This window comes from Canis lupus, chromosome 13, assembly GCF_011100685.1.
Source record: "Canis lupus familiaris isolate Mischka breed German Shepherd chromosome 13, alternate assembly UU_Cfam_GSD_1.0, whole genome shotgun sequence".
NCBI classification, from domain to species: Eukaryota; Metazoa; Chordata; class Mammalia; order Carnivora; family Canidae; genus Canis; species Canis lupus.
Window position 1 is genome coordinate 55184968 of NC_049234.1, and position 16966 is coordinate 55201933.

Here is a 16966-nt window from a genome sequence, read left to right on the forward strand (position 1 = left end):
AAAATCCACCTAACCTAGGTCATTCCTCTCTCTCCACGGTGCCTCCTACACGCAATGACAGGTACATGTAGGGTACAAAGACCCAGAACATTTGCCTTAAGGTGGGAGAACTCTGAAGCTATTTCAGGTCCAGAACGGTCCATGACCGTTGGGTCTGCATCATGGCTCAACACTCTTCAATTTCTTTTACACTGTCAAAAGTGTTGATGGGACTTGCCAGTACATTTGCACATATTTTTCTTCTTGCCTCCCAGGAAATCCAACCTAATAAGTTAAATTTCACATTTTCCTTAATGACTTTTGATAGATCAGCATTATTATTTATTTAAGCTCACTCATATAGAAACTAAACCATCAGGCAACCCACAATTTTAATTATGTTAATTTTTTAATACAAAGCAAACAATTTGCAGACATACTGCAATATACTACAATATATTGCAGACTACAATATATTTTCCATACTGCCATATTATCAGCATTTAACTATTTTTACTTCACATACCAGTGGGTAAATATGTAGGGAAAATTCTGATTTGGGACCAAACCCTCTGTAGTCCTATTTCTAAACATCCATCTATTGTTCAGCATCCAGCCTTTGGAACCTATGCAGAACTCTGAAAGTGATTGTTTATTCTCAGCTGTGTAATTAAGAATTTAAAATATTCAAAGAGATAGATTCTCTAGCCTTGTGTGGGAGAAGGGAGAAAAATAAACTCAGATGTTTTCTTTTGGTGTACCATTTTGTATGCCTCCTCTCTGTGGCTTATTTTCTAGGAAAAAAATCACTGTCAATCTGGAGATTTCATTTTCATCAATTCATTGGACAGTCTCTTGTTAGGATTTTACAGTGAGTAGTGTACAAGGGCCTGTCATATTTGCATTTAAGTTGTGAATATATTGGTTTATGTATTTAAACATACAAATCAAAACCAATAAATGTATTTAAAGCAAAGTCAGTTTATTTCTGAAATTATTTGAGTACCATCTTAAAATATATTTATAAGTGGATATGATGTTTCTCTATTCTTAAAATTTTTCTATAATAATGTTATTCTTTAAGAGAAATGCCATGTTGTCTTTGGAGCACTAAGCAGTGGGATGAATTCTCCAAAGAGATTATCTGGATCACTGGAGCTTTAAAATGTAGGCTAATCCCCTGCAAGGATTACTTGGTCTTTGGAGTTTTTGAAATGATTTGGAAAAAAGGACTTAGTATAAATATTCTCTGAATTTATGCTGATTCACAGTAATAATAATAGTACCTTAACTTTTTTATAAAAATTAACTTTGGGTAAAACTTCTATATTATAGCCTTGAAATAAACAATTAGGGATAATTATACATGTGATTTTAGATATGTTTAAAGTTCATATGTCAGTTCAATGATTTAATGGTATATAACAAAAGGATGAATAATTGTATCTTTTTGGAACAAAGAGCACCTCATGTTGTTCTGGATATTAGATCATTACATATACCCCTCACACTGGTCACAAGTAGAAAGGGTGAGATGATTCCTATTCAATTTCCTCACAGAGATTAAGAATACAAGTTATTGAATAAATAGCTTTGCAGTGAGTTCAGACAACCACTAGCTGAATACGTACTGGATTATTTAATATCTTATGATCTATATTTTTGATGTGCATAATAGAGATTAGTCTATTATGAATATTAAAGATGATAATCTATGTAAAATGACTAGCACAATGTCTTATACACATGGATATTGAACCATTTTATACTTTGTTTCTCGGGCTACAGGATCTCACAGGCAAGACAATGAAGTTCTTGAAAGACTTGATGAATAATATGTTATGCTTACAAAATTATGCAAATGTTTAAGTAAGAAAAAAAAGCATTTACTTAAGTCCATATCTATATTTTCCACTACATAAAGTAAACTTATTATCTATAAGTATACTTTTGGTCAAAGGGTATTAAAATACATTTGTCAAAAGAAGTAATTTTATAACAGAGAACTGTGACAAACACACAGTCATGGAGAGAAAATGCAAAATTATGATAAATTTGGGTTACATTTTTGTTCAACAAGGAATCAGAAACAAAACACTTAAAATGCCTCTTGACTTTGGAGTATGACAATCTGTTTCCCTTCCTCCCTGAATCAGTGTTAGAAAATGTAATTTAAAATACTTTGGAAGACAATGCACACTGTTGATATCCATATCATTGTAAGCTTTTGAAACTTATACAGTTATATTTCATTTAGAGCAATTCTTAGCACTTAAAAATATTATACTTTATGTTAAAATAAGCTTTAGATGTATTCAGTTTTAATTTATATTTATTTTCTGATTACTGGTATATGAATGAAGCTACTGTAATAGTTATTTTCAACTGATGATACGTTAAACAACATAATATCCTTTTCCTTTACCACCTCTAACTGAACTGGGCAAAGGAAACAAAAACATACTCAGACTGTGAAAACATCATCTCAGTAATTTCTCCAAAGTCAGGTGGAATGAATCTGCTAAATGAACAAACCTGAACCACAGCTGCTGCCCCAAAAGTGATCTATTTAGTAGAATATATCTGTTTAATTTCTCATGATGGATCATGACACAAAAAGCTTCTTGACATGAACTGAACTTGACATTTGCCAAATTAATTTCTCATTTTCTTTCCAGAAACAAGAAATGTTGTTAATTTGCAGCATATTCACAGCATATACCAACATTTATGTAATTACATAACATATGGCAAATGATAAAATGGTCCATGGGATATTATATTCAAAATGAACACTCATTCAAATAGAGCTTAACTATTCAATTGTACCTAAGTATCTTTATGTGATTTCAGCAAAATACTTGGTTTTGAACACATTTGTTGTTCTTATTTGTTTTTCTAACTCCTTGTCAGTGAGGCTGATTTGTTCAATTTTTATCAGTGTTCATGTAAAATTCATGTATTTTCACATTAAATAAAAGTCTAAGGATAAACAATAAGAAATTAAAGTAATAATTGAAAATACTATGGAGAAGCTTCCTTTTTTTTTCTTTTTACAAAATCAAGCATATCTCTGCCTCATGGTTTGCTTTTCTTTTTAAGTAAGATAATATATTAAACTTATGGCTGAAAAATAAGTTCTGAGCATTATGCAGATCAAAGGTTAGAATTAATCAAATTTGGAAGCAGAGGAACCAAGAAGAGAGCTATTTGGAGATGCCAGGTAAAAGATGAAAGATAATAGTGTATTATATGAGTGTGTTGCAGTAGTAGAACAAAATATATAAATATAAGAGTAGGAAAGTTTGGGAAAAAAATGATGAGTTAAATTTTAGATATGAAGGCTTTCAAATGCTTAGATTTTAACTTATAGAGCTAAAAATTTCAAAACAAAACATCATGCTAAGTTGGTATAAATTGCAAAGGAAAAAGAAATATGTGAGTGTGATTCTAAGTCTCTAGTTCATGAATTTAGTCCCTGGGGATAGCTGAGGTCACTTAGGCAAAAGGAGTGTTATTCTCTTTTATACTGGGTGAATGGTTTCCTCAGATTTTTCATTAATAGTTAAGCTGCTGTTCATAGCGTACAGTTCAATTTACATACACTAATAAGCATTCTGCAGCACTATATTGTTGGGTATTTGATATGCGGTCTAATTAAACAAAGAGAAAAATAAAACAAAAAACTGCCATTCCAAAATAAATTACTTCTAAGTGACTGATATACTTGAGGGTACCCTGTCTTGAAGAAAAAAAAAAAAAAGTTAAGTACATGTACTTTATCTTGTGAAACTGCATCTTAATTAATTACAATCTAATTTGATTTTTAGGGCAGCCCCTGAGGCCCAGCAGGTTCAGCGCCACCTTTGGCCCAGGGTGTGATCCTGTAGATCCGGGATCGAGTCCCACGTCAGGCTCCCCGCATGGAGCCTGCTTCTCCCTCTGCCTGTCTCTCTCTCTCTCTCTCTCTCTCTCTGTGTGTGTCTCTCATGAAAAATAAATACAATCTTTAAAAATAAATAAAATAATTTGATTTTTTTTTAAATGTAAGGGGGAAGGAACATTATCTGGCCACTTTGAAATATCTGATCATTTCTGTTTCTGATAATACATAGGTTGATTGTATTAGACCAAGTTCTCATAACTCATAAACTACAGGAGACATTTTAGAAGGCAGTTATTTTTTTTTTTTTTTTTTTTTTTTTTTTTTTTTTTAAAAGAAGGCAGTTATTTGTAGGCATTTGTGAGAAAAGAAAAAACAAAACAAAAACAATGAAAACAACCCCATAAACTAGAGGAAAAGTATAGCATGAAAGAAGAGAACTGAGATTAAATATTTAAGAATTCTTACCAGAGAGTGCTCTCTCTACCACAGATGTCTGAGAAAGAAGCTGGGAACCCAATAAAAATGCCCTGGTTTTCTTGCAATGGTAGCAAGATATTGAACTTTGGGGTTGCTAGAGCAGCTGAAAGGTGAAGATGAAAATGACATAAAGAAAGGAACTGCATGGGGACAACTGGGTGCCTGAGTGATTGAGTGTCTGCCTTCAGCTCAGGACGTGATCCTGGTCTAGGGATCAAGTTCCCCATCAGGGCTTCTTGTAAGGGGCCTGCTTCTCCCTCTGCCTGTGTCTCTGCCTCTGTCTGTGTCTCTCATGAATAAATAAATATTTTTTTTTAAAAAAGAAAAGAACTGCAGATGGAGAAGATCAAATATTTCTATAAACTCCAGTCACATGCTTGGCTGATGGCATAAACTACATTTATAGGACAGAATCCAAGGAGCCAGGAAACTGAGCGAAGATCCAGCTGCTATCCATTGCTGAGGAAACGAAGTTGACAGTTTTAGTCCAGCCAAGCTGTCTTCCCAGGACAAAATCCATGTACTTCAGGGAAAATAACCAAATACGGTACTATTCACAATGTCCTGGCTAAGATTAAAAAAAAAAAAAAAGATAAAATAAAACTAAACTTTTTAAAAAAACAAGAAAAGGAAGGATAACGATACAAAATAAGCTGGAGATGATTGAGGTGTTGGAATTACACCTCAATGTTAAGAGTAATTGTCATATGTGTTTTGTGCTACTTAGAGGTAAATATAATCATAATTAATGAGCAGATATCATGAGAGAAACAGATATCATGAGAAGAAAAATGAAGATGATATATAGATGGATGGATAGAGAATTGGATAGTTAGATAGACGGAATTCTAAATCCTTAAAAGGTAAATATATGGGACACCTGGGTGGCGCAGGTGGCACAGGTGCCTTGGCCTCAGGGCATGATCCTGGAGACTCAGGGATTGAGTCTCACATTGGGCTCCCTGCACAGAGCCTGCATTTCCCTCTGCCTGTGTCTTTGCCTCTCTCACTATGTCTCTCATGAATAAATAAAATCTTTAAAAAAAATAAAAGGGTAAATATATTAGGTGAGCTTACCACCAGATTAGAGGCAGCCTATGACAGGGTTGGTGAATTTGAATATAAAAGCTTTCTTCAATGAGGCACCCAGGTGGCTCAGTCCCTTAATTGTCCAACTCCTGGTTTCAGCTCAGGTCATCACCTCAGGGTTGTGAGATTAAGCCCTGCATCAGGCTCCACACTCAGCACAGAGTCTCATTGCAATTCTCTCTCTCTCTGCCCATTCCCCCATCCTCAAGCTCTTTCTCTCTCTCTCTCAAAAATAAATAAAATCTTTAGAAAAGTATGTATAAAAAGAAAGACTTTATTAAGAAAATATATTTGAAAAACTATGAAGATAATTACAGTGATGTATGGGACAATATCAAGCTATCTAACATATATATATATATATATATATATATATATATATATATATTTATAAAATAATAGGAGTCCCCAAAGGATAAGAGCAAGAGAATGGGATTAAAGAATATTATTTTTTTTGGATTAAAGAATATTATTAAAAAAACACTGGCTTAATATTTCCAAGATCTATTTAAAACATGTTAGTTTGCAGTACTAAGAGATTCAGCCAATTTCCATCAGGAATTAAACATATAAAAAGCTTCCTTAAGCTTATCATAGCCAACCTTTTGAAAACAAAACAAAATAAATGGACAACAACAGCAAAGAAAAAAAAAAGATCAAAATCTTGCAAACTTCCAGAAAGTGGAGAAAGGAAAAAAATCATTTACCTATAGGGAAATAACTATGTTAATTATACTGACTTCTAATCAGATTAATGGGAACTAGAAGTAAAAAAAAAAAAAAGAAAGCAATATTCAAAGTGCTAAATTGAAAGAATGACAAATCAACACTGTTCTATATCCCTAGAAATATTTCAAAAAATAAGGGCAAAATAAAAATTTTCATATAACTCTTAGCTATAAGAATTCATTTGTATTCTGTAATATAAGCAAAAAGGGAGTTTTTCAGGCTGAAAGAAAATAATACCATGTGAAAACTCAGATCTTCTGGAAGAAATGAAGAGTAATAATGGACATGGGAAATGTAAAATATCATTATTGTATTTAAAATTGTGTGTGTGTGAATATAACGCATGTGACAACTACACAAAGGACAGGGCAATAAATTGAATCATACTATTAACTGGTTCTTACATTTTATGGGGGGTAGTAAAATATTAATTCTAAGCAAATTTGATAGGTTAATGATGCATATTATAATACTTAGATCAAGCACTGAAAATAAGCAAATAGGTATAGCTTAAAATTCAACAGAGTAATTAAAATACAATACTATTTTTTTTTTTAAATCAACATAGAAGAAAGAAGGAAAGAAAATTTTAGGAACAAAATAACAGGAAAAATGGGTAACAAACAAAATGATAAATCTAAAACTGACCATAATAATAATTATAGTAACTTGAAAAGAACTATATTTTTTAAATAAAAATATAGAACCCATGTTGGAGAAAAATGGCTGCTTTATCCTGCTTGGTGTACACTTTATGACAGTCTTACTATTGACCAAATGTCTTTTATTCTGTTACCATGCCATACCATGCCATGCCTGTTCAGTGAACGCTACCATTGGTGGCCAGAGTTTGCTTTAGTGCTGATCTTTGAATTTTATAGCTTGTGAAAAGTATTCACAGATTCATGGTCTTTATCAGTCTCAGACTGTCAGTTATATTAGGAGTTTTTTTGTTTTCTGTGTTATATTTGTACAAAGATTTTAGTAAGTATCTGGAATTGTTTGCAATAGAGCTCAGTTCCACATATACCATTTAATACAAATATTTCAGCCTATTGGGGAACCTGTGTGGCTCAGTCAGTTAAATGTCTGCCTTTTGTTCAGGTCATGATCTCAGGATCCTGGGATGAAGCCCTGCATCAGGCTCCCTGCTCAGCAGGCAGTCTGCTTGTCCTTCTTCTTCAGCCCCTCCTCCTGCTCCTGCTCTCTCTCTCTCTCTCTCTCTCTCAAATAAATAAATACAATATTTAAAAAAAAACAAATATTTCAGCCTATTATGATTTTATTTTTTATTACTTATATAATTAGTATATTTTTATGTTATTAAGGATAGGTGATGATTTACTAAATAGTTTCCTATATTTTCTTGAAATGATTTTAATGCATAAGTTTCTTTAGATTGCAAAATTCTGAATTTTGTATTAGTAAATGTAAATTATGTAGTCTAGCGATGGGTACTAGTAATATTACTATTACTTTCCATTTATGTTACATAATTTTAATTCACAATTATATAAGAAAGGGATATCTGGGCAATAGAGGATAGTCGGAAGAAAGGCAGGAGCAAAGGGCCTTCATCCTAAGAGGAAAATGCCCTTAAAATGAAAAAGATTCTACACTACCCCAGAGGAACCCTCCATTTTTTCCCACATGAACAACTACCAGATAGGTAGATGACAGTGTGGACAAAACCTGATTGAGTGACAGGTGCATGGAGGTTAATCAGATTAAAACAGCCCACCAAACATTCCTGTAAAAACCCTTAGATTTAGAAGCCCGAAAGGCAACTCTCTGGGGTGCTTTCCCTCCTTGGGTGCTTTGTCCTATCACTTGATAAACTTTGCTTCACTGCCCACCCTTGACCAAGAACCATGGGCCCTAGAGGAAAAGAAATCCTGAAACAAGGGAAGATGTTTAGATATACACTTGATATATCAATCTCTGCCTCTTATCCCACCAAACATATCCTTAATATCCCAAGTACTGTAAAAAATGTGACAGATTAGAGCAGTGGTTAGATGTATGTACTTTGCAACCAAAATGCCTGTATTTAAATCCCAGCTTGACCAGTTGCTGGAAATGTGGAAGGAGGAATCAATATATTCAACATCTGTGGTCTTCAGAGTGAAGATGGGAAAACTCAGATACTTGTTCTAAAGGATCACCAAAGTTCTCTGGAACGAAGACAGATTTGTACCAGAACCATCATGGCAGCCTTTCTTGCTGAGTGGGGTTGGGGCTGTAAAAGCAATGCTAATTTATGTTAATAGCCATATAACTATTTAGAGGTTAAACTGACAATACCTTCTCTCTGGACTGGGCTTGCATCTCTTGAGAGAAAGTCCTGTAGGATATAACATCTAGTCGGAGGAAGATGTGGGCTGGTTTTGTTGACTACAGGGGCATTCCTTCCACTGCTCACGTCTAGCTACTAACTAACAGGAGTATATAGAAACAATTATTTTAAGTTCACAATATTCATGCAAAGAGCACAGATATATATTGAAATTAAAAAAAAAAAAAAGTTTTGGGCAGCCTGGGTGGCTCAGTGGTTTAGTGCCACCTCTGGCCCAGGTTGTGATCCTGGAGACCCGGGATTGAGTCCCATGTCCGGCTCCCTGAATGGAGCCTGCTTCTCCTTCTGCCTGTGTCTCTGCCTCTCTCTCTTCCTCTGTCTCTCTCTGTGTCTCTTATGAATAAATAAAATCAATCATCAATCAATCAATCAATCTTTCAGAACTTGGACAAGATGATGTTTTCTTAGATATGACAGCAAAGCAACAGCAACAGAAGAAAAATTAAAAAGATGAACTAGTCTTCATCAAAATTAAATATGGATCAAATGACACTATTTTAGTCAACTTGATCTGCTATCACAAATTTTCACAGACTAGGTGGCTTAAACAACAAACATTGTTTCTCATAGTTCTGGAGGCTGTAAGTCTGAGATCCGAGTGCTGGCATGGTTGAATTCTTGGTGAATGCCCTCTTCCTAGTTTACAGAGGACCTTCTTGTTACTCACATGGTAGAAAGAGAATGAAATATCACTTTGAACTTTTCTTATAAAGGGGTTGATCTTACTCACAAAGGCTCCACTCTCATGACTTAATTACCTTCCAAAGGCCCCATTTCCAAACACCATCATATTGGGATTGTAATCAACATACAAATTTTAGAAGCACACAAATATTCAGTTCATAAGAGACATTATCAATAAATGAAGATGCTACCACAATATGAGAACAAAATATTTGCAAAATTCATATCTGATAAGGGACCATTAGAATATATTCAAAATATATAAATAATTCTCACATTGAACAATGTCAATGCATGATACAATTAAATATGGAAAAATTCAAATAAATATTGTTTCAAAGAGATGTACAAGTGATCAATAAGCAGAAGAAAAAATGTTCAACATCATTAGGGCCCCAGTCTAACTTCTGCCAAAGTCCAAGGCTGCAGCAACCAGAAGGTACAGTTCCATTGTCTTGCTCCTCAAGGCAACTCTGGGGTATTTAAATTCATCTCAGGAAGCTATCACTGCCTGTTCCTTGAGACTTTTCCTGAAGAAGCCTCAGGACATAATTTATTTCACTCTCTGTCTCTCTGTCTCCCTCTCTCTGTCTCCCTGTCTCTTTATCTATCACTGTCTGTTATCTCCAACTTTTTTTTTTTTTTTTTTTTTAAACACACTGTGGAGAGGTAAACTCCCTTTCTCCCTTTGGAATCAACATGTTCTTGGGATCCCCTTTGCTACCCTTCCTCCTGCCTTGTAGGACCCTCCTGTGAGGCACCACTGCACAGGCCCAGATGGACCAAGGACAAGGGCCAAGAAAGTGTTAATGACTAACAGTACTAAGTAGGGAAGGAGAGAAGTGAAAATCTAAGAGTGAGTTCAGCTACCAGGAAGGATTCTTTTAAAAAAATAGATTCTGTTTAGAGAAGAATAAATACAAAAGAGAGCTAACACGAGCTCTGCCTATCTGCACAGGGCATTTTGATTTGGTCTGGTAACAAACCTTTTTTCTTTCCACTACTGTGGAGTATACAAAGCCCTTTCACCTTCACTTCAATTAATAACTCCTTGGGTTTGTGGTCTTGCATTCATTTTGCAGAGGAGGGAACAGACCAAAAGGGGCAAGTTGAATTGTCTCAAGTTATACAAGTTATACAACTCCAAACTGAAGGTGGAAAACTAGTGTGCATAATTTGACTATGTATACCAGTTTACTAGGATATTAATAAAAGTATTTCAATTAAATTTCTTTAGTCCTCTTTACAGTACAATGTAGAGAAAGCAGCAATTGTTACGGTTCCAACGCTGAAGTTAATAGCAGCAGTACAGTTTCTGGTTCCTTCTCACCTTGGGACGAAGCTGATTCCATTTGGACCAGTACTATTGAAGGTGTCATGAGCCACATCAGTGATGAAGAGAGGTCCAACTAACACAGGATGTCTATTCAAATACAACTCATATCTCATTAGGGTTCTTGTTCCTTTTTTTTTTTTTTTAAGGTTTTATTTATTTATTCATGAGAGAAGCAGAGACACAGGCAGAGAGAGAAGCAGGCTCCATGCAGGGGGACTCGATCCCAGGACTCCAGGATCACGTCCTGGGCCAAAGGCAGGCGCTCAACCCCTGAGCCACCCAGGCATCCCAAGGGTTCTTGTTTTTCAACAAGTATATTCATAATATGTAATTGGAAATTTCAGAGAATAGTTTCTACATTCACTATATAAAGACTAGATAAGCATTAATCTTAAACATTTACCACACATTGTTAATATCAAAATAGATTTATGAATACTAAGTGACATTTACTACTGAGTGTGAAATTAAAATCAGCTATTCAAAATCAAAACCCTCTTTCAATGAATAAGGTTGCCAGGTCACATTGTTATGTTTGAAGTATGTTATTAATTCAAGTCTTTCATATATAGTGAATGTAGAAACTATTCTCTGAAATTTCCAATTACATATTATGAATATACTTGTTGAAAAACAAGAACCCTTGGGATGCCTGGGTGGCTCAGGGGTTGAGCGCCTGCCCCTCTCTCTCTCTCTGTGTGACTATCATAAATAAATAAAAATTAAAAAAAATAAAATAAAAAAATTGTTTAAAAAATTTTCTAGTATTCCTTTTTATTTTTGTAAATTTTAATGATAATGGAAAGTTTAATGAAGACAATTATTAATTTCCAGATTAATACATAAAAACCTTATTGGTGAGATATTCCCAAGAAAAATTCGAAAGTATATAATTTTTTTTTCTACACGACATAATGAGTTAAGAGGTAAATATAAGACCTGTTATGGTTAAGAAGTTTGAGAACAGATAGGAGAGAGTAATATATTTACTCTAAATCCTAAAACATTACCTATGACATTATCTGATAAAATACTAAATCTTATATCCGACTTCCTTGTACCTTTGGAAGTGTTAATGATGATCCTAGATACACAAACACACAGGCATACACAAAAATATTCACAAATCTTGACAAGGAAATACTTATAAGCCAGGAAAAGAAAAACATATAACTGTAGAAAATTGTTTGTGTTTATCAGTATAATAGTATTTCTACAACTCAGGTGTTATGTAGGCCTGGAAGCGTATTAATGGAGATTAGAATTGTGGCAGGTTACTGAAAGGCAGAAAAAAAATGAGAAAGCATACTATGAAGGGAAATTGAGTATTTTCCCAATAGCAATAAAATTTGCTTGTTAATTAAAGTGGTGGTTTATTAGGAATAGGAAAAAGTGGTTCAAGTTTTACATGCATTAGAGATAAGTTTGTGGCTCTTTTAAAATTTTATGCCTATTTATCTTGAGTAAGTAATACATGCACATGCTACAAATAGTAAAGCTTTCTGAAGGGTATATTGGGAAGAAAGGACTGTCAAACTTCTCTTTTCCTACCCGGTCAGAGGTAACTACTGTTATCTGTCTTTTATATTTCTTATACATCTTCACAAAAATATCATGTTAATTTATGTACATATAATTTTGTACATTCTTTTGCCTTTTCTTATTTTTGCCATATTTATTTATGAAATCTTTATTCCTCTACTGTCATACATAGAGCTGATGCATTGTTTTTAATAGATGCATACTATTTCATTATGTGGGTGCGCTACATTTAATATACTAAGTAGTCTATTGGTAGACTTTTAGTTTGCTTCCCCCTTTTTGCTACTACATGCCTTTTGTAGTGAATATACTTGGAGAAACCTCATTTGGTACATGAATACATATATCTCTATGATAAACAGCCAAGAATAGAATCACTGGGTCAAAGTAAATGTACATTTAAAATTTTAATAGTATTTTTTCCACATAAGGGGCCCACTTAACTTATAGTCTTATCTGCAATGTACAGGAGTGGGGGCATCTTTTAAACCCTAAGTCCTAGAAGAGTGCACATACCTTATATTAAAAGCTGATTTGTATTTTGCATTTACAATCCCTTATTTATTCTAAATGAAAATGTCTGTTTTACCCATAGTTATGTTAATCACACACGACCTCTCACCTCATTAATTGCACTCCCAGCTGAAGCCAAATGAAGTTGTTGCATGAAATCTTACAAAAGGGGACACACAATCTATATAAAGTTCAAAAGTCTCAAGGAAATATTCTCTTAGGAATTTGAATTCAGAGATACCTTTTAAAAGAAAGACAATTAGGTTACAATATCTGCATGCCACAGTGAATAGGGGATGAGTTGGGGAGGTGATGATATGATCTGTGCAAATTATGATTATTTGGCAGCAGGGAGCATGAATAAGCAGACAAATCAGATGATTAAAACATGAAAGCCAAGCAGATGCATGGAAAGAATTTCAGACCCTAAGTGAGCAGGAGGCCATTTGTGGAGCTTTGGGTTTAGATTCAATGAATAGAAATTTAACCCTTCTCTAGGGTTAACTTTTTTTTTTTTTCAAATTATGAAGCCTTTTATTAAAGAGGCTTTCTCTGGACTTATTCCGGACTAGCTTATTCACCCTCTCCACCCTATGCCCACCTCCACTCCCAGCTATATAGAACTATAGCATTCCACAGCATCATCCTTTCAATACTTGTTTGGGTTAAGATTCTCCACTAGCCCAAAAGTTCCATGAGTGAAGTGGCTTTGTGTTTGTACACTGTGGTACACTCAACACCCAACCTAGTGCCCTGACAAAGAAAATAATTCCAAAATATATGTGCTAAATAAATAAAACTAACATGTATTACTAGGTACCAGACACTGTTCTACAAAGATGATAGATTATATATATATATATATATATATATATAATCTATAATTTGATATATATATATATATATCAAATGTATATTTTTATGACACCAATCTATGATGTAAATGTCACTGTTATCCCCACTTAGAGATGAAGAAACTAAGGAAGAGAGAAATTAAGTAACTTGCCCAAGGTCATGCACCTAACAAATGAGAAAGCTGAAATGTCAAGGAGGTGATCTGACTTCTGGGCCTAAGCTCTCAGCGAATGTAAAATGCACTACATTTTCAGTACTACATTTTCAGTTCATTACCATTATAGGAATGTCAGCTGGGGAGTTTGTAGCAAGATTAAAAAAAAATGAGGGTAAAAGAAGAAACTGTGTCTTTAAAGAATAAAATACATATTTAATAAATATAGGATTAATTCCCACAGTACGTATAAATAATTTTTTTTAGTTTTATTTTATAATGTGTATGGGTTTCCCCTATTTTGCAGTATAACTGAATTCAGAGAAAGGCTCCTTTGTATTCAGGCAAAGGAATACTATATTGTTTGCTTTTCAGTGTTTTTCACTAGCATGAAACATTTATTTTAACCATCTTATTTGAGGTGCCCAGGCATGCCACATGATAAATCAGCTTGAGCATCCTCTGGGACTTCATAAAGCTCACTCTTTATTTTTCTCCTTCAGTTTTAAGCTGGTGGTAGCTCAACATGGTATTCTTTAAAGAATGGAATCCTACTAAGATAACATCTGTTCAAATCACTCTCTCTTTGTTTTGGAGTTATTAAAGATAAAATATTTGAATATGAATTAAAAGTCACAATATTGCTTTAACAGATATGAAGTTTCCTGCATATTAAAGTTCTTGTCTCCATTTATCATTTAAAGTTACTTAAATATTTGCCAGTTTTAAAGTGCTTACCCCCCCCCCATATATATATTTATATATATACACACAACTGTGGGTTAAAAATCACTGGCTTTCCAATATTAATGAGAACATAATGGGAAGGAAATTGTGGAAAATCAATAAAACTGTGACCAACTTAATTACTTATTTAATACATATTTGTACTTCAAAAGGATATCCCTTTATTGTCCCCATGTCTCTTTTACATTTTATGCATTATTCAAACTTAGTATAAGTTTTATATAATAATTTTGTAAAGTAAAACTTATAAATAGACTCCATGGAATTCTAGTAAACTCCTTTAAATTTGTTTGTAAGCTTTCCAAAATGAGAAGTAAATACTTGTGGCAAGAGTTCAACCCGCAATGTCTAAAGATTTACCAAGCCTCTGTAATACACTCTCTAATGCCTCATTGGCCAAAGAATGTCACATGGTGAGAATCAGGGCCAGTGTGGGAGGACCACACAAGGATGTAAATACCATGGGCTGCGTTCCACTGTGGGCCACCTGACAAAGTCAGTGGTAGTAGGAAAAGGAATTAGGTAAATGCATAAATGATACATAAAAAAGAACATGGATAATAATCAGTGGTACATGGAACAGACTGGAAGCAAATTTACTATGAGCCTTCAAAGTTGCTGAGGAAAATCTATGTCCTACGAAAACATGAGTTTTTCTTGCAAAAGCCGAAACTAACTGTTAGATTCCCAAATTTTTATTAAGAGGAATCAGTATGCAAAAGTTATATGAGCCTTAGTAATCTATACTATACAGTTCTGCTTCAGTTATATTTAAGGAAGACATGATAAACGAGAAAATCTCAAAGGACAAGTCATAGTGGTAGGGTTTTCTTCTCCTCCTTTTTCCCTCTCTTTCTTCCTCCTTATTTCCCTCCTTTCCTTTCATCCTTTCCTTATTTAAGAAACGTAAATATAGGTTTTCTTTAGAAAAGTTAAAATAAAGTCATAAACTTAGTGAATAAATTCCAGGAAGAAAGTATTTTTAGCATCCATGAAGGGTTAGGACAAGCAAAATCTGAATAAGGATCTTAATATATCAGAAACTCTAGTAACTGGACAAATATATATATGATATAAATGTAATATATATGATCTATATTATATATAACATATACATTAAGGATATGTATATTTTAATATATATATATTAAATTTCTGATTCTGTGTTTCTGTCTTAAGATTGATAGAATTATTGAGGGAACTATATGATATTAGTAATTTTTTAGAGTATACAGAGAAAATTAATTATATATTATGAGGCTCACCATGAAGGAAAAATAATTGAGCATCGTTATATTATCTCATTAGTTTCTGATGTAAAAATGTTTAAGTAATATGAGTTTTAGTCTTAACGTATTCACTTTAGAATCTTTTATTTGTAGAAAAAATGTGAACAATATTCTTTAAATCAAATGCATTGGAATTGATACTTTAAGTGAAAATTTAAATTTCATTAATTTACATGAAATTACTGAATTTCCTATAGAAGTATATTCTTTAAACTTACAATTCATAAAATTGTGAAAGCTTATTCTGAAGATGATTCTATTTTATAATGATTTAAATGTTACTCTCAGACAAAAAGGGAAAATGAGATTTCTCATTTTTATGGAAAGAATTGCAACTTCACTGGAGTAATTTTTATTTAATTACAGAATAAAATTTTATTTGTTTTTATTTATACCATTAGAGCAGTGTTTGTTAAAAAATTATATTGTCAAGTAAACCTAAGATATTTCCATCACTGTATTTAATAAAAATTAATTAATTTGCATTTTTACTTCAGGCTCAAATTGTGCATTTATTATCAAGCTGATGATTTACAAAGGAATTCTACTAGAATATATTTCTAGAAAGTTTCATTATGCTGATTTATTTTAAATGATTAGAATTTCTCTTCAAAGGTGACAATAGAAGATAAGAATTCCCCTATGCAACCAGTATCTTTCTTTTCATCAAGATTTATTTATTTGAGAGAGAGAGAATGAATCTGTATGTGTACAAATATATTTTATGATAAAACGATGTAATTGTGTATATGTGTATGAAATAATCTCTCTGAAGTCTGAGAGGGAAAGTTACTGATCTAAGTACCACTGAAATTACTAAGTTAGTAATGTAAGACTAAGGCAAAAGAAATTGGATAAGCACCATACCTTAGGTTATAAAGTTGTTTCCCACGGGTAGTAATAGGTCCATGATTCTAATACTGCTACACACGTAATACTTGAACAATTCAGCTAAGGAGTAACAGATGGTTAGAGTCAGTTTTCTCAGTGTTGGAATGTGGAACTACAGATAAGCAAGGAGGGATTCTAGAATGATCTATCTGGTAATAGATTAGAGTTTGAGACATCAGTATGAATTTATGTTTAGCTTAGTATGTATGAGTATGTGTATGTGCCGCTATTTATAGAAGCATTTATGGATGTGTGTACATAGCAGTTAACATATATGGATATTTTTCCTTGATCTATGGGTTTTGACAAAGAAATAGTATCATGATCCATAAGTACTATATCATACAGAATTGTTTTGGTACTTCCCCAAATTCCCTGTGCTTCACCTAGTCAACTCTGTCCTCCTCCTCCAAACCTCTAGTAACTAATCTTTTTACCA

General features: G+C 33.4%; 1 long non-coding RNA gene across 4 annotated transcripts in view; it reads right to left on the bottom strand.

Moving 5' to 3' along the window:
- The window catches only part of LOC111098478, a 30573-nt gene extending 13940 nt beyond the window's left edge, over positions 1-16633 (bottom strand). For all 4 annotated transcript variants that reach the window (XR_005368397.1, XR_005368396.1, XR_005368398.1 and 1 more), the window contains exon 1: positions 16504-16633. This is a non-coding gene — a long non-coding RNA (uncharacterized LOC111098478). The remainder of the gene's footprint in view (positions 1-16503) is intronic.
- Between the last annotated feature and the right edge of the window lie 333 nt (positions 16634-16966).